Genomic DNA, 18,717 nt, shown 5'->3' on the forward strand with positions numbered 1-18,717 from the left:
GTGACGTAGTTTGTTGACGGTCCCAACGTACATTAAGATAGATTTGTGTTAACAGATAAATGCAATGTATTTTGCGATACATTGCTGATCACTGTATTAAAGTACTAATGCACCTACGGTCTCTAGGAAATTAATTAATACATTAAAAAATTCTCAAAATGTGCTTATCGTGCCGAGATACGTCGATTTTGTGTGGTTTTTAAAACCGCACCAAAATCTTATTTATCGCTCGATTGAGATGAAATCACTTTTAACAGAAGTTTAGGACTTCTTATCCTGGGAAGTATACTCAAACCATATCTGGAACCATCTCTGTTACTGTTAGCCAACTTCTTATTAGGTCCGATCACCGCGCCACCTACGGTGTTTCCCTCATTTTGAGCTGGCAGGCTGATTTGCGCGCCAGCAGCGGGCAAGTAACGAAACTTTAAGGTGTGTCCTGTGTATTGGAATTATTTCGAATACTTAATTCCTATGCTAGAAAGCAAAAATACTGGCACAACATGTTAGTGTACAAAAAGAAGAAAGAATAAGTTTTATTTCCGAAGGTTACAACATGTACTGAAATAGCAAGAGTAACAAGATGGCCCCGGCCAGATTACGCTTTCGCTGCGCCCTCTAGCGGCTAAAACTGATACGACCCCGGGAAATTTTATTTTGCGTTATTCTTTTCTTATTTATTAAATATCCTTTCGATTATGAATAAAATTAATTTAGTGTGATATTGTTTTCACATAAACATTAATGATAACTTTGTTTTTAAAACAAATCTTTTAAGAAAACTAATTAAGTACAGTTATTGGTTTTTATATTCGCATTATATTTTATTGCCGTTTGAAAAACGTATTGATAATTTTGACCAAACACTTTCCAAGATTATTTTCAGTTACAATTTTGGATAAACAAAAAGATAATTATAAGTATACGCTATAAAATATTTCTATTGTCGTTTAATTACTCGAATAATAAGCACTTTTTAAGGTTATTTTCAATTGCAATTTTTGACAAAAACGATAAAAATAATTGGTTTACCTCTTAATTTTAACTTCTAATAAGAGTAATCAATTACTAATCATCACTAATCTTAATAGGAACTTTAAGGCATCCATAATTTATCTGGGACGAACGGTTTCAAACATATAGTGGTGTTGATTTTCCTTCTTCCTCATGAGTTTAATTTGAACAACTTGAGTGTCAGTGGGACTCCTTGGTAAAATAGAAACCGAAGAGTCGATTGAAACTGGTACATTTACGACATTACCTCGAATGCCTCTTTGCTGATCAACTCCTAGTTTTCTTATTTGCATAAACGGTAATCGAGGAGAAACCATTCTACACTCCAGTTCCGTTAAAATTTTCAACTCTAGAGGCAAATCAGGAAAACAAAACCCATTTTCTTTGGACAAGGGTGGTACTTTTTTTCGAGAAACATAGTTGTAGCAACAAGCATACAACAAAATAAGTGACGGAAGCACTCTATGATTTTTTCCTTCAACTGACAAGTATTTAACCGACTCTGTTTTTTTAACAGAAGTACGGAAAAATAGTCCAGAACAGCATTCGCATTTATGATCTGGACCATCTGATATATTTTGGAGATGTTTTCATAATATTGTGGATGTTGTTTATTACTGCTTCTTCTTGCTCTATCTCTTATCAGCTCCAAATGAGCATAATTTTCATCAAGTCGTCGAACTTGTCTTGTAACATTGTCTCGCTGTAGTTCATTTCTAGCATAGTCTTCATTATCTCTTGTCCTTTTTTTAGTAAAATTATCCCTTATCAATTTGAATTGAGCAGAATTATTAGTTGACAGGTCTTCACTAGTTTTAGGAGCCTCACTAGCTGAATGAGCTTCAAAAGTTGGATTCTCACTCGTTGAAGCACCGTCAAAAATTGGTGGGTCCTCCCATGTTGAAGAACCGTCAAAATATGATGGTTTCTGACCTGATAAAGGCCCTTCAAAAGATGTAGGGTCCTCTATCGTTGAAGAATCCTCAAATTGCGATGAGTTCTGAGTTGCTAAAGGCCCCTGAAAAGATGTAGGGACCTTTATCGTTGAAGAATCCTCGAAATGCTATGGGTTCTGAGTTGCTAAAGGCCCCTGAAAATATGTAGGGTCCTCTATCGTTGAAGAATCCTCAAAATGCGATGGGTTCTGAGTTGCTAAAGGCCCCTGAAAAGATGTAGGGTCCTCCATTGTTGAAGGACTCTCAAGATGTGATGAATTCAAACTTGATGAAAGAACCACAAAAGTTTAAGGGTTCATAATTGTTCAATGTGATGGGTTCTGACAAACTAAAGACCCCTCAACAGATGTAGGGTTCACAGTTGTTGAAATGCCTTGAAACACTGAATTGCTTTGACATGCTAAAGCAGAAAAGCCGTCAAAGGACTGCTCGCTACTTCTTTTTTTCTCAGCGTATCTTTCTCGTTTACGTGCATTTTCACTTAATCGGAAATCTGGATTTTGACGTAATCTTCTCATTTTTTCTTTCGGTGACTCTTTTACATATGAAGCCATCTCTAAACTATGAAGTTTGTTGATTAAAATATTCTTTGGATATTAAAATTTTGAAAAATATGCACAAATTTATGTGAAATCTTACTACTAATATTACTATTGAATGAGAGTTAATTAGCCGCAAATTATGTTACAAGATTTTTTTGCTAAAATTTACCTTGAACTAAAACTAAACAACGAAAAGCAACATGCACTAGTTTAACTTATGAATTATGATATAATTACAATGATACACAAATCTAGCAAAGGCTTAAGCTTTCAAGCAATTATACGAACCCTTATTTAACGAACAAAAAGTTAGTATTTTAAAAAAAGTATCAAATATTAAATATAAAAAAAGTAGTTTTCCTTAAAATACAAAAATAATACTTAGCTGGAAGACAAATATTTAAATCATGAATTAATCAGGGTAATCAGAAAATCTCGCTTGTGGCACAACAACAGAGGTTTGGAAAACGGTTTTTTTTATTATTTTTGAAAAAGTACATCGCACTGATAGCAGTGCAGAGCTAAAGTTCCCTCCTCCCTGGTCAGATCTAGGCTATATTTAGCGCCATCATGACGGCCTAATTTTAAATGCATATGGCAATGTTATTTTAAACTTTTTTGTTCATACATAAAATTTACAATTAAAAAACTAAATTTAATATAGAGTTAACAATTAATAATTATTGCTTCGAAATTGTTGCTAAAATAGTAGTGTGTGTACGTAGATGACGCTACAATAGGGCAACGCCGGTACTGCCCGGTAGCCTGTAGGCATAGAAAAGCGTCTGCACTCTGCTCTGCAAGGAAGTAGATTTGAAGATGGTTTGAGCAAATTTTTAAATTTGGTTCATAACTGTTGCATTTAAGAATGGGATGACGATATTGATATATCATTAACGTTTATAGGCAAATTTAAACTTGAAATGATAATTTTTCTTTGTCCAAACTTGTTACTTAAAAGTGAAAAGAACCTTAGAAAGTGCTTGTGCTTGGTAAAATTTATTATTAGTATTATTTGAGTATTCAAACTTTAATAGAAAGATTTTATTACGATTGCCAATACTTCAAATTAAACATCAAATTATCATTTTTGTTTGTCCAAAACTGTAACGTGCTTAAAGAGAAAAAGAAAGTTTTAGCTAGGCTTTAGCTTATCTAATCCCAACACCCAAATTAAATGTACAGGTATAGTTAACCCCAAAAATGTGTCTATCTGGAAGCACTTGCAAGTTAATTTAATAAACTTAAAATATAAACACTTACATAGATGGTAATATCATAAACTTGCTAAGTTACAGAAGTTTCCCTGATACACTCTCTAGAGACTACGGTATTAATTTCTTTTGGTTTACAAATCAAATATCTCTTACTTTAAAAATGTGTTTACTTTTTACTATATTTCAGACTTTCTGACGAGTACAATTCCTAAAATAATTTTGTAAACCTTCTATTGCTAAAAACGCGACGTATTTTATAATTGTAGCGCTACCCGTTTTAAACTGCCTATCTACCATTCGCGAATTTCCCGCCAAGAGATTTCAATTCTCGGCATGTATAGTTGTATAGTCGCGCTACCATGGAAACGCGTGACTCGCCGCCTCGTACAAATTTCCCTCCTCCCTGCCCCAACTAAGCAAGACGTGAGAGGAACGCGCCGGCCGCCGACGTGAGAGAGATGCTAGGTTTAAGCAACATAACTCGAGCTTGTTAATAAGACGAGACGGCCGAGAGCGTAAAGGCGTCAATCCGTGGAGTAAAAGCTCTGTGCGATGGCGCGGGATCGAAACCCGGTCGAGGAGGAAAATAATTTCATAAATAAATAAAGTAAAGTACATTGCATAGAGTATAGATGTCACTGGAATTCATATTTCTAGCGGGAAATTTGAATTGAAAGTAACTTTATTTATGATGGATTCTCTCAGGTTACACCAAAAAATTGGGGGGAGAAGGGGGGGAGAAGACGCCCAGCCGCAAGGGGTAATTGCAATGCTTCCGCAGTCTATAGACAGCGAAAGCAAAAATCAATAACAAAAATGGGATAAACCAGGGAGCCCACTCTTAAATTATAAAAAAACGTCTTGGTTTGGACCAAGGCCGAAAAAACAAACGATATGTGTGAGGTTTATCATTTGACTGAAGTTTCAGATATTGCAATTGTTTTAGTTATTTTTATCCATTTAATCCTTAATCAGTATTAAATTCAATCAACTGATCTTACTGTTAATCGATCCATTCCCTCTAAATTAATTGAAAAAATTACATATCTACGCTTTTTCAAGAACAATTACATTTTCCGAAAACATTTTATCATGAAATTAATTATTTTGAAGGGAGGACGTATTGAGGTGTCAATATAGAATATTTGAAATATTCTACTGACTTTCTTAAAAGAGCAGGTGAACTTTGACATAATTCGAAAGGAAAATGTAAATATTTAATAGTGGATTCCAAACAAGGGTGTTGCACTAATTTATACATTTAATTTCGTATAACGAAATGCTACATTTCTATTGTCGCCTCTATGAAGAAAAGATTGCACTGCAATTTCCCTCTCCGTGCTTTAGAATTTCTTGGTCATAATTCAGTCTTCATTTGAAACGTCACCACCCCTTTCTACATTGTTGGCGCTACTTGTACACCGGTTACGTATTACGTGTAATCCTTTTAGTACGCATAAAGACCATTTCGGAAAACACACAGGGGCGAGGCCACCATTGGGGTATTCTCCCTCACACAAAGGGTCACCGCCAGACTGTGCCAAAGTTCACTACAGGCAAGAGGCTAGTCAAATCTCACTGCCTATAGCGGTGCTTCTAGGCAAGAGAGAGAGAAGACCTCAATGGTGGTATCACCCCTGTGTTTTAATTATCTGTATGTAATTTCCAAAATGGTCCACTCACTTACAAATGTACACCGATTACACTGAGTTATCGGTCCTTCAGGCGCTAGCGAGTGTCAGGCCACAACCGTAATCATTCATGTACACGAATGTTTTATAGTTTTAGGTTATTAATGTTGGCGGGCAAGTCCGGAGAGTCATGTACCGTTCACTAATGTGAAAAGGTCTCGAACTATATGATAATATTGGCTGAGTGTGTTGCGACGGCTCAGATGACCCATACACTGGAACCACTGGTGATTGTAAAACTGTATATATTGGGAATATGAAGGAATGGGGGGGGGAGTTACATCAAAAGCGCATACATTAAAATAAAATAATAAATTTTTTGTGTGCTACAGAGTGCCACCTACTCAAAGAAACCACACACGATAAACGTTGATGCTTTGTCTTATGAGGACGACATTAGTTTATAAATAAGTTTGAGCAAAATAAGTTATTTATCATAATTTCTTGAACATCAGTCTTCTCAGAAACTTACTACAGATTTAAACTTTTTTGCTGCAAACTTCAAAATTTGTCAAGCCAGCCTTAATTAAAACTATGACCGTCAATGTGCTTTCAAGTTAGTAATCATCGACACGAAATCCCTTCAAAATAATTAATTTCATGATAAAATGTTTTCGGAAAATGTAATTGTTCTTGAAAAAGCGTAGATATGTAATTTTTTCAATTAATTTAGAGGGAATGGATCGATTAACAGTAAGATCAGTTGATTGAATTTAATACTGATTAAGGATTAAATGGATAAAAATAACTAAAACAATTGCAATATCTGAAACTTCAGTCAAATGATAAACCTCACACATATCGTTTGTTTTTTCGGCCTTGGTCCAAACCAAGACGTTTTTTTATAATATCTGTCACTTCAGTCTTAATGTAATTAAAATTTGAACAATTTTATTTTTGCTTTACCGTCAAACATTTGGGGTTGATCTATTTCTAATTGCTTAAAGAAGTACTTAATTATCGTTAATTACATTTAACTTATATCCAATAACATTGATTTTGATATCCATATAATGTTGTACCATAAGTCTATTATGGGGACCTTACATAATAGACTTATGGTTGTACTTTATTTATGAAAGAAGTTTAAAAACGACGGTATTTGAAATATTGAAGAAAAATATTTGTTTCGTAACACTGTATACACATACAGTATTGTCGAGATCAGACCAACAGCATTGAATGTTGCCAGATTAAATTGTTGCTGGTGATTTTACGAACTATGTTAATGATATATTAAAATTTAAATGGAAAAGTTACATTTTGACACATTCCTAACCCTAAAATTTTGTATTTGGAGCCTATTAAATGCATTATAGTGATAATGTAATTAATTTTAGTGTTAAATAGGAAAACGTTTAGGCTGAAAGAACTCGCGTAGTTTAATCTTATTTTCTTATTTCAGTTAAAGGTTATCTATAGTTACCCAAAAAACCTGTTGTTTTCGATTAATTTCACGTTAAATATGGTTATTAAGTTGAAATTAACGGCTTATCTTCTTTTATTAGTGTTATTGCAGTTTATTATACGAGTTTGAATAAGAAATTCTCCTAAATTGCAAACTTTAGAGGAGTGCCTGTTTGACTCTTGCGGAACAATCACTATTTTGCCCCAAAACTTTTAAATATCGCGCCTTGTCAATGGCTCTCTTTTAAAAATGGGAAAAATGCTTTTAAATGACAATTTAATTAATCGTAAGAATTCAACAGGAAAATGGAGGCTGGGTGAAAGATAAGTGTAGTTTTAATTTTAATTTGTTAGTTTAATTATAAGGTATCCATGAATTTACCCAAAACATTCGTGTTTTGGGCTAATTTCACATTAATTATACTTAAGTTTAATTTAACGGCTTATCTTGTTTATCTAGCGTGGATTTCGTTTATAAAACAAGTTTCAATAAAATATTAACTTTAATTGCAATCACCCTAAAATTTTAATGTATGCGCTTCTGATGTATTTTAACGATCATTTAAATTAATTTGAAAGTGAAATAGGAAACTACTGTGGCTGTACGAAAAACTTGTGATGTTTTAATCTTAATTTGAGCGTGGTTCGTGAGAGTGGATTAAGCTTAAAATTTATTTGAATTTTTTACCCTAATTGCAATGTTTAGTGCAGTTTAATATTTTTTCCGCAAATTCATTTTTTAACCCAAAACTTTTGAATTTCGCGGCAATTATTGTACTTTAAAATAGTTTAAATTAACTTAAGTGTCAAATAGAAAATATTCGACTTTAATGGCTTGGGTAGTTTTAATCAAAATTAAAGAGTTTATTTAAAAGTTATTTGAGCCTTTATCCAAAAAATGTATATTTTGGTTTAATTTCACGTTAATTATGTTTAATTAACGTAGGACTGTGTTTTGGCACTATACATTTAGTGTTATAAAATGAGTTTAAATGTATACTTCACCTTAATTGCAATTTTTAGTGGAGTTTTAGATTCTCATTTTACGCTAAAGTTTTGAATTTCGCGCCTATTAAGGTACTTTGGAGATAATTTAAATTAGCTTATATGTGGGGCTTTACCAACGGCTTGGGTAGATACAATCTTAATCAAGAACATCATTTAAGAGTTATCTGAGTTTTCATCCAAAAAAATGTATATTTTAGTTTAATTTTACCTTAATTACAGTTAATTACGTTGAAATTAACTTGTCGTCAGTGCTCATTAAGCTTATAAAATGTCTTTTAAAAAATAATTCACCTTAACTCTAATGTTTAGAGGAGTTTTTGATTATTTCCAACAAATTGCGTTAAATTTTTATCATATCCTGAGCTAGGTTTGTGGTAACATAAAGATTATCTATACAATATGTTAATGAATGATGTTATTCTATAGTTTAGCTTTAATATCAGTAATTAAATCAAATACCTTTACAATTCATAGCAATTTAAACCAATAAACAAACGGCAATGTGGACTGTGGAAATAGAAAACAACGTAACCCTCCGTTTCTAACGTGGTTAGGTTGAGAGAATCTGGGTTGTAAACATGAAAATTATTTGACTAATTAAATTATATAACGACACTGTCCTCCTGGATTAACCAGCACAACTGTTTCTTATGAATTAAACAATCCACTGTTAGTAACAAGTAGTTTATAAAATGATAACGTAACATCACTGTATGACTGATTCAATAGGATCAAAATTGTTTTAACGAATAATCTGGTCCTCTACATTGGTTTAGTTTCAGGAATTATACCACACACATTGACAATTAGTAGCATTTTAGTGAGATTAACAAATAATGAAACCGTTTATACCAGTCCTCAAATGAGAATGTTGACTTAACAGCGCTAACATTAACACCACTCTTTTAACTGCCGAAGGGAAAACAAATTGGAAATTTTGTCATCTTTCCTGTAATATTTTGAAGTCGAATTCTTCATAGGGTGAAAACACTACCGTTGATTTCTAAACCATAATAATTTGGATATATATGCCATTTTTTACTGTCATAGATACAGTATTAAGTTACAAGAAGCGTAAAACCTTGGCCCTAGGGTTGGGATTTGTAGCATGAATCGAAGCAGACTACGTATTTTGTAATTCCAAACAGAGCTGGAAATTAGCTTTCTTATAATCTTTAAAAGGAAAGACACTATAAACACTATATAACATAGAGTAACTAAAATACAACTTAAGCCTTGGCCGTAAAGAACGTCGAAAAGCTTACTTTAAATGATATAAAAACCTCTATTAACTGTAATTATTTACCTGAATTACTTTTCTAGACGAAAATTCGACCTGATAACGACGTATTTCTTATTAAGGGTGCTACAGTTAATTAGAAAATACATATAAAGGTGCTCAAGCTCGGACGAAATACAAAAGTAATTTGCTGGAGTCTACTGCTAAGAAATTTGGAAAATCAGCAAGAAAGCCAACATTTACAATTAGTCAACGTAACTTGTTAGCACCCACAAACCTAGGACCTTCTAGTTGTCAACGAGAACGAAATGAAGAAAATAGGTTTAAGCGCGCTATAAGGTTAGGCTGACATCTGACCCAAAAGTAATTTTTTGACTTACTATCTTAATTAGTTAAATTACAAAAATTAGAATTCATTAATTAAAAATCGAAACCCGTAAGTTTCCCGTTTAATAAATGCTTGTTAATTTAGAAGTATTCCGAAAACTAACTTCGCTATACTTTTTCCGTATGGCCTATGACCATTTCGTTAAAAAAACGAAAATTTTTTAATGCTTTTTCTATGGGACGCTAACCCTAAAAACTGTCAATTTTCCTTTAACATTACGGAAGGGTGTCATGTCATATCTACAAGGGCCTACCGGCCCTGTAGAATTTAAATTCCTTATAGGAAAAATAGGAATTTTTTTCCGGAATTATAGGATTTTATAGGACAAAAAAATGTGTTTTTATAGGAAAATATAGGACTAAATATGCTCATATATAACACAATTTTGGGGCTTAAACAATGTAGAAAAATCTCAAAAAATAACAAATTGGATTTTACTTTGAAAACTCAGAAGAACTTAATTAAAATATAATATAATATATAAAAAATATACTCACTCATACGCTCAATTTTAGTTGAATAAGAGAGTATTTAATTTAGAAATAGTAAGCAAAAAGTGACTAAATAGGGGCAAATTAAGCTATAAAAAGGGCCACTTGAAATTAAATGTTTTCAGAGATGACCGATTTTCACAATTATTTGCTATAATTAAAGATATTTTAAAGATCAGTGTCGTAATTAAGCCCAATATATGGTCTTAGATATATCCAGTCAAAGGAAAGGTCACCTTATAAAAGGTTTTCGGCGAAATTCAATTAAACTATTTTCGAGCACAGCTCAGAATGCAAAGAAATCGATGTCGTTTTATATCAAAAACAAAACATTCATTTAAATTGGATTAATTTTAAATAATAAGTTAAACATTTGCTGAGCGAGCGAAGCGAGCTCCACGATTTTTGGGTTTGATCAACTGTGATCTCGCAATTTTTGCGTTTAAACCGTCATACAGTCAAATATACAGGTTGATTCAGAGATGTATGCGTTCCTTGCAACAGTAGATTCCTTGCAAAATTTGGCGTCGAATTTTCCTGAGCGGTTTTGGTCTAAACCGAACCGTTACAGAGTTACAAGCCCTTAAACTCCGGGCCCATTTGGGCCCTAATACCCCCTTCAGACGGTTCGTAAAATCTTGGTCTAATAAGAAAGCTTGTTTAATACTCTTGTTACTTTTGAAAAAAAAAACAAACAGGTCGTAAAGCGATTTTGGTTAAACGAAATTCAGGTTTTCTGAAGAAACATGCGATATCTAACATTGCCCCTCACTATCTTTCTCAAGCAAGCGTTTAGTTTTAACGTGTCGTCTGAAGAGGGTATTAAACAAGAGGTAAAGAGAAGTTTAAAATGAGCTATCATCGGTGATTGCCAATTTGAGAAGTTCTTAATTGAAAATTCACATTTTTGCCTCCAAGCTTCCGCTAGAGCCTTCCACCCTCTTCAGACGAAGCATAAAAAGTACTTTCAATAAATTTTTTTTGGATATTTCTTTATTTCGATGTAACAAACGAATTAAATTGAAACAAAAGAATTAAATTGCAACAAAAGTTCTTCAACGACTTATGAAAGAAGTTGCTCAAAATGAGAACCATTGGCGTTGATGCATGCCTGAGCCCGACGTCTAAAAGACCCTTGCACACTGTTTATCATTTCCGGATGTTCTCGAATGTTCGCCACAGCATGTTAAATGCGCTCCCAGAGAACGTCTCTTGTTGGCACTGGTGAAAAGTAAACCATGGCTTTCATGGTTCCCCACAAGAAAAAATCCAGTGGATTTAAATCTGGAGAACGGGGAGGCCACAGCACTGGTCCAGCGCGTTCTATCCATCTTCCTGGGTATTGTTCGTTTAGAAATTCCCGAACCGCACGACTGTAGTGCGCGGGAGCACCATCCTGCAGGATCCACATGCGTGCTCGGGTAGCCAAAGGGACGTCTTCCAATAGTAAAGGTAGATCTTGTCGAAGAAATTCCAAATACGCTTCACCAGTTAGACGTGGTGGAAGCATAAACGGACCAACAAGATGGTTGCCAACAAGTCCGGCCCAGACAGCGAGTTAATTTCAGCCGTTGGTTATTACAACGCGACACAAACGATCCGAACTTCCTGTCAAGCATTCTTTCCATGGATGAAGCGAATTTTTCCAGAACAGGCATAATAAACCTTCACAATTTGCACTACTGGACTGCAGAAAACCCTCATCTAACTCGAGAAGGCAGTCATCAGCACCAGTTTTCCATAAATGTCTGGGCCGGACTTGTTGGCAACCATCTTGTTGGTCCGTTTATGCTTCCACCACGTCTAACTGATGAAGCGTATTTGGAATTTCTTCGACAAGATCTACCTTTACTATTGGAAGACGTCCCTTTGGCTACCCGAGCACGCATGTGGATCCTGCAGGATGGTGCTCCCGCGCACTACAGTCGTGCGGTTCGGGAATTTCTAAACGAACAATACCCAGGAAGATGGATAGGACGCGCTGGACCAGTGCTGTGGCCTCCCCGTTCTCCAGATTTAAATCCACTGGATTTTTTCTTGTGCGGAACCATGAAAGCCATGGTTTACGTTTCACCAGTGCCAACAAGAGACGTTCTCTGGGAGCGCATTCAACATGCTGTGGCGAACATTCGAGAACATCCGGAAATGATAAACAGTGTGCAAGGGTCTTTTAGACGTCGGGCTCAGGCATGCATCAACGCCAATGGTTCTCATTTTGAGCAACTTCTTTCATAAGTCGTTGAAGAACTTTTGTTGCAATTTAATTCTTTTGTTTCAATTTAATTCGTTTGTTACATCGAAATAAAGAAATATCCAAAAAAAATTTATTGAAAGTACTTTTTATGCTTCGTCTGAAGAGGGTGGAAAGCTCTAGCGGAAGCTTGGAGGCGAAAATGTGAATTTGCAATTAAGAACTTCTCAAATTGGCAATCACCGATGATAGCTCATTTTAAACTTCTCTTCACCACTTGTTTAATACCCTCTTCAGACGACACGTTAAAACTAAACGCTTGCTTGAGAAAGATAGTGAGGGGCAATGTTAGATATCGCATGTTTCTTCAGAAAACCTGAATTTCGTTTAACCAAAATCGCTTTATGACCTGTTTGTTTGTTTTTTTTCAAAAGTAACAAGAGTATTAAACAAGCTTTCTTATTAGACCAAGATTTTACGAACCGTCTGAAGGGGGTATTAGGGCCCATATGGGCCCGGAGTTTAAGGGCTTGTAACTCTGTAACGGTTCGGTTTAGACCAAAACCGCTCAGGAAAATTCGACGCCAAATTTTGCAAGGAATCTACTGTTGCAAGGAACGCATACATCTCTGAATCACCCTGTACAAAAAAAGGTGACAAATAGTAACTAATTTTCGGAAAAGTGACTTTTAGTAACCGAATTTAAAAAGAGTGACTTTTAGTGAGAAAAGTGACTTAGTATCAGCCCTAAAATCCTACAGGGTTCGTACAAAATTTTTGGAATGAAATTCCCTGACTTTTCCAGGTTTTCCCTGACTAAATTAAACAAATTTCCCTGACCATTTGCAATAACGTACATGGCGAACATATATGAAAACCAATCTAAATTCATTCGAAACATTTTTGCACAAGTTATTGTTACAAAAATTAGCCAATTCGTTTAAATTTAACTTTAAGTGAATCATAAATAACCGGAGCGAGCGAAGCGAGCTCGGCGAATTTGAGGCTCTGGTCATACCTCGATACTGTCTCGATAAAAAAAATCTAAATTTTGATAAATTTGATTCTAAATTATACGAAAACTTCGGTATCGTTCCTTTCAACCGAATTCCCAATGGACCGAAATCCCATTCGACTGAATATCCCGCAATGATTTTAGATTTCCAGCCCAATGGCTATATTCCCGATGTACCGAAATCCCAATCGTCCGAATATGCCCCTAAAAAATACATGAATATAACTTGAAACACTGTAGCCGTCAGCGATTCGGTGGTGTAGTGGATACGAAGTTGGACTGCGAAGCGATAGGTTGTTGGTTCGAATCTCCGAAAGGTATGTTAATAATATTAAAAGTAAATGTTTCGTGATACTAATTAAAACGCTCACTTTCATTCCTTTCAAGGCAAGAGATATATAAAATTAATAAACAAATTGTGCTTAAAATGAAGTGCAGTCTTAATGGTAGTTCCATCAATGTCTTTAAATTTTAAATTAAAATTTTAATATTTTGGTTTCGGGTGGGTTAGGTTAGGTTAGGTTAGGTTAGCTTAGCTTAGCTTAGCTTAGGTTAGGTTAGGTTAAGTTAGGTTAGGTTAGGTTAGGTTAGGTTAGGTTAGGTTAGCTTAGGTTAGGTTAGGTTAGGTTAGGTTAGGTTAGCTTAGGTTAGCTTAGGTTAGGTTAGGTTAGGTTAGGTTAGGTTAGGTTAGCTTAGGTTAGGTTAGGTTAGGTTAGGTTAGGTTTGGTTCCAATAAAACGTTGACACCTTTTCCAAAATATGCTCCTTTTAATTACCTACCACCTTTTCCAAAATATTCTCCCATTAAATAGCTACCACCTTTTCCAAAACATTCTCTTATTAATTAGCTGCCACCTTTTCCAAAAGATTTTCCTATTAAATAGCTCCCACCTTTTTCAAAATATTCTCCTATTAATTAGCTACCACCTTTTCCAAAACATTCTCCTATTAATTAGCTGCAACCTTTTCCAAAATATTCTCCTTTTAATTAGCTACCACCTTTTCTAAAATATTCTCCTATTAATTAGCTGCCACCTTTTCCAAAAGATTTTGCTATTAATTAGCTGCCACCTTTTCCAAAATATTCTCCTATTAATTAGCTGCCACCTTTTCCAAAATATTCTCCAATTAATTATCTGACATCTTTTCCAAAATATTTCTATTATTGCTAATAAATTGTTTTAATACTCTTATAAATAATCTTTTTACCTCCAAACAAGGTTGGGTTGGGTTAGGTTAGGTTAGGTTAGGTTACGTTTGGTTAGGTTAGGTTAGGTTAGGTTAGGCTAGGGTAGGTGAGGTGAGGAGTGCAGTAATACATTTTCAACTCACATTTATTTTAACAATAATAAGTTTTGAAATTAAAAATATATTTAATGCAAAACCACACAGTATGTCTTCTTCCAGTTCAATAGAATTTCGGTCCAATGGGACTATAATAAAATCGCACCTTTGGCTACGTTCGATCGAATGGGACCCCAAAAAAAACCCCTTCTGTCGAATGGGAATTCGGTTCAATGGGACCAAAGCAAAACTTCGACTAAGTCAAAAATATAGGATATTATAGGACCTTTCATGAAATTATAGGATAATACAGGACTGGTTCAAAAATACAGGAATTTATAGGAATTATAGGACCCGTGGGCTCCCTGGATAAACTGGCGCCATCTATAACGGCTTGTTTGGGCGCGAACTTTAACTTTGTTTCTACACCCTCTCTCAAAGTTATAGAATATTAGTCTCCCTTTACTCAGTTAGTCCAAGCGACGTTGACAGGTCTTTCGTTTTAATTCGCTCTAATGGTTTAGTAAGTAAATCTGCGAGCATTAATTCTGTTGGGCAATACTCAAAACTAAAAACAGTTTTCAAATCCTTAACAAAATGGTGCCTTGTGTCAATGTTTTTGGTCCGTTGAGTAACACTTTCATTTTCAACCATTTTCAAACAACTTTGGTTGTCCTCAAATATTTTAGTTTTGCCGCATTCTTGCTTCGGGTCTTTTAGTACCTTTTCCAACCAGAGTGCTTCTCGACAGGTTTCAGTTAAAGCTACATACTCAGCTTCGGTAGAAGAGAGTGCTACGTTTGTTTGTTTTCTACAAGTCCAGCTTATAGTACCACCGAGCCACATGAAAACATAGCCCGTGTTTGATTTTCTATCAACGCTGTTTCCAGCCCAGTCGGCGTCCGCGTATCCCGTTAGATTTTTGGATTTAGCGCTCTTTGATCCAAGCATCAGTTTCAAACCTTGGGTTCCTTTCAAATAACGCATCACGCGCTTGACAGCGGTCCAATCTGTTGAACTTGGATTGGTGATTTTTCGGCTTAGAATCGAAATGCTTGCCGCGATATCTGGGCGCGTGCACGTGGCTACGTACAACAAACTACCGATCGCTTGCCGATATATTTCTTTATTTGGCATTTCTTGGTCTTCTAGACGCGCTTCTGCATCCTTTAAATAGCCCATGTCTAATGGTGTTTTCGCTGGGTTAGCATTTTCCATACCGAATGTCTCTAGAATGCGAGAAATATAGCCAGATTGGTGGATTTCGAAAATCCCGTCCGCATCGCGTTCGATTTCAACGCCGAGGTATAGTTTCAATTCTCCTAGGTCTTTAATGGCGAATTCTTTCTTCAAATATTCGTAGACTTTATCCACGATGCCATCATTTGGTGCAATTACAATTATGTCGTCGACGTAGACAAAAACATACATGTATGTGTTTCCTATTTTCTTAGTATAAAGACACTTGTCAGACAACCCTCTCTGAAAACCATCCTCCTCGAGCACCGCATTTATTCCAAATGCGGGCTGACTGTTTCAAGCCATAAAGACTTCTTTGAAGTCTGCATACTTTTTCCGGTGAACCTTTATCAACAAATCCAGGAGGTTGCTTCATGTAGATTTCTTCATCTAATGTTCCATTGAGGAAAGCCGTCTTTATATCAAAATGACGTACAGTCATCTTTTGGTGACCCGCTAGGACTAACAACGTCCGTAACGTTGAGTGTTTTCCTACGGGAGCAAAATCTTCGTCATAATCGGTTCCGAATTTTTCCGTAAACCCTTGACGTTTCCCTTGGAATCTGTTTTGGTTTTATAAACCCATTTGCAGCCTACGGCTTTCTTGCCAGGTGGTAAATCTACCAAGCTCCAGGTTCCCATTTCGTTTAAAGACGTGATCTCTTCATTCATGGCTTCCATCCATTCATTTTTATGAGGACTCGAGAGTGCTTCATCTAATGAACGAGGATCTCCGCTTTGTTTATCTTGTTTCGTCATCATAGTGGTAATTAGCCTCTCTGGTGGCTGGCCTTTGTTGTCTCGTACCGATCTTCTAACCTGTCTTTGATCGTCGTCAATTATTTCTTGATCAACTTGCCTTTGATCGTCAACTTCTTCTTGTTCAACTTCACCTCCATCGCTTCCGTCTTCACTGCCGTTTACCTCGCTTTCGTCATCATTATTAGACGTTTCTACGATAGGTGGATTTTCTACAGATGCTGGTTGAAGTTCCACTTCAATGGTAATACTTTCATTTTCAGGGTGCAGTGTTCCTGCTGTGCGTATACCTTGACAGTGTTCTTCCATAAATCGGACGTCTCTGCTGACAGTGACTTTGTCCGTTGCAATATCGACAAGCCTGTGGGCTTTTGATCCATCTTCATATCCCAGGAAAATTAACTTAGTGGCTTTACCATCCAGCTTCCTACGTTTTTCATCGGGAACATGAACAAAAGCAGTACATCTGAATGTTCGGATATGACGCAAATCGGGTGTGTTTCCAAACCATAGTTGAAAAGGGGTTTTATCCAAAACTCTACTTAGTAGTCGGTTTTGCAGGTAGCAGGCGTTCATTACGGCCTCTCCCCAAAACCGATTGTGTAGTTGAGCGTCCATTAGCATACAGCGTGCCATTTCCATTAAGGATCGGTTCTTCCTTTCTGCTATGCCATTTTGCTGTGGTGTGTATGGTGCAGTTAGCTCCCATTCGATTCCTTCTTCCTTTAGGAACTCCGTAATCTCTTGATTCACGTACTCTCCACCTCTGTCCGATCGGAAACATTTCGGCTTTCTTTGGTATTTCGTTTCACATAGCTTAACGAAATTTCTTATCTGTTCAGCGACTTCGTTTTTGTTTTTTAACAGCTTAACTGTCGTGTACCGACTGTAGTCGTCGATAAGCGTGAGTACATATTTTCTTCCTCCTGGCGTCACCGTCTGCATAGGCCCACAGAGATCGGTATGAATTAGATCCAACATTTTGCTTGATCTAGTTTCTGAAGTAGGAAATGGTAAACGTGCCATTTTTCCCTTCGCACAGGTCTCACAAACCATCTCTTTGCAGTTGCAGTTTGACATCTTGATTCCTGTTCCTAACTCTTTATTGACTAGCGTCTGAAGAGCTTTTGGGTCTCTATGTCCTAATCTACGGTGCCAGACGTGAATACAGTCTTTCGCTACTCCATGGTTCGCCAACATAGCCGTTTCTGGTTGATCTAGTTGATATAGATCTCCAATGCCATTCGCAATTGCTATAATCTGGTTATTCTCAGAAATCGTGCAACGTGTGCTTTCAAAATTCACACGTAAGCCATTCTCGGTCAGTTTTCGAACTGATATTAGACTTCCATTGAGATTTGGGACATACAGGACATCTGTAACTTTTATCTCAATGTTCTGGTTGTTAATTTTACGGCACTGTAAAATACCAAAACCCTTTCCGGCTACTTCTAACGTTGAATCATCAGTAGTGATGGCAAAAATTCCGGAATTCCGGAACATATCCGGAATTTTCCGAGAAATTCCGGTACGGAATTTTCCAAATTGAAAACCGGAATTCCGTATCATACGGGATACCGGTTTGTACGGAATTCCGGATCATACGGAATACCGGTTTGTACGGAATTCCGGATCATACGGAATACCGGTTTGTACGGAATTCCGGGTCATACGGAATACCGGTTTGTACGGAATTCCGGGTCATACGAAATACCGGTTTGTACGGAATTCCGGGTCATACGGAATACCGGTTTGTACGGAATTCCGGGTCATACGGAAAACCGGTTTGAACGGAATTTTCCGGGTCATACGGAATACCGGTTTGAACGGAATTCCGGGTCATACGGAATACCGGTTTGAACGGAATTCCGGATCATACGGAATGTTTTCAGCCAACATTACTCAAGAATCAAGAGTAAGACACACCACTATTGTCTTCAATCTTCATCTCTTCAAATGATACAATTGGAAACCTTCCATAAACGGCGTCACACTCTTAAGGGGGAGGAGTTTCTGAATTTGTGACGGTCCGTGACAAGGGGGAGATTGGCGTAATGCTATTCGTGGCGTCACATTCAACTTTAATTTTGTTAGGAAGTCGGTGTATAAGAGGGGCGGATTGGCTCTCTTTCGTGATAAAATAATAAAAATAAAATTTTAAATTCCACCGTTGAAGCCGGTTTGAGTCCAGAATTGAAACCGTATTGATTCCGGAATTGAAACCGTTTTGATTTCGGAATTGAAACCGTTTTGATTTCGGAATTGAAACCGTTTT

At 36.2% G+C, this 18,717-nt stretch overlaps 1 long non-coding RNA gene across 3 annotated transcripts; it reads right to left on the reverse strand.

Annotated features, from left to right (window-relative positions):
- Positions 1-7,146: 7,146 nt before the first annotated feature.
- On the reverse strand, positions 7,147-9,276 carry LOC149587337 (uncharacterized). 3 transcript variants are annotated; one of them, XR_016380373.1, is made up of 2 exons: positions 9,142-9,276; positions 7,147-8,985 (listed from the first exon to the last, which is right to left on the reverse strand). It is a non-coding gene; the product is annotated as an uncharacterized LOC149587337 (long non-coding RNA). The 3 variants fall into 3 exon arrangements; XR_016380374.1 differs by having other exon boundaries at positions 7,147-8,838; positions 9,142-9,271; XR_016380372.1 differs by having other exon boundaries at positions 7,147-9,008; positions 9,142-9,267.
- Positions 9,277-18,717: the final 9,441 nt, after the last annotated feature.

Source organism: Phalangium opilio, unplaced genomic scaffold, assembly GCF_054372755.1.
Source record: "Phalangium opilio isolate 3A_F unplaced genomic scaffold, DU_Popi_V2 ptg001170l_1, whole genome shotgun sequence".
NCBI classification, from domain to species: domain Eukaryota; kingdom Metazoa; phylum Arthropoda; class Arachnida; order Opiliones; family Phalangiidae; genus Phalangium; species Phalangium opilio.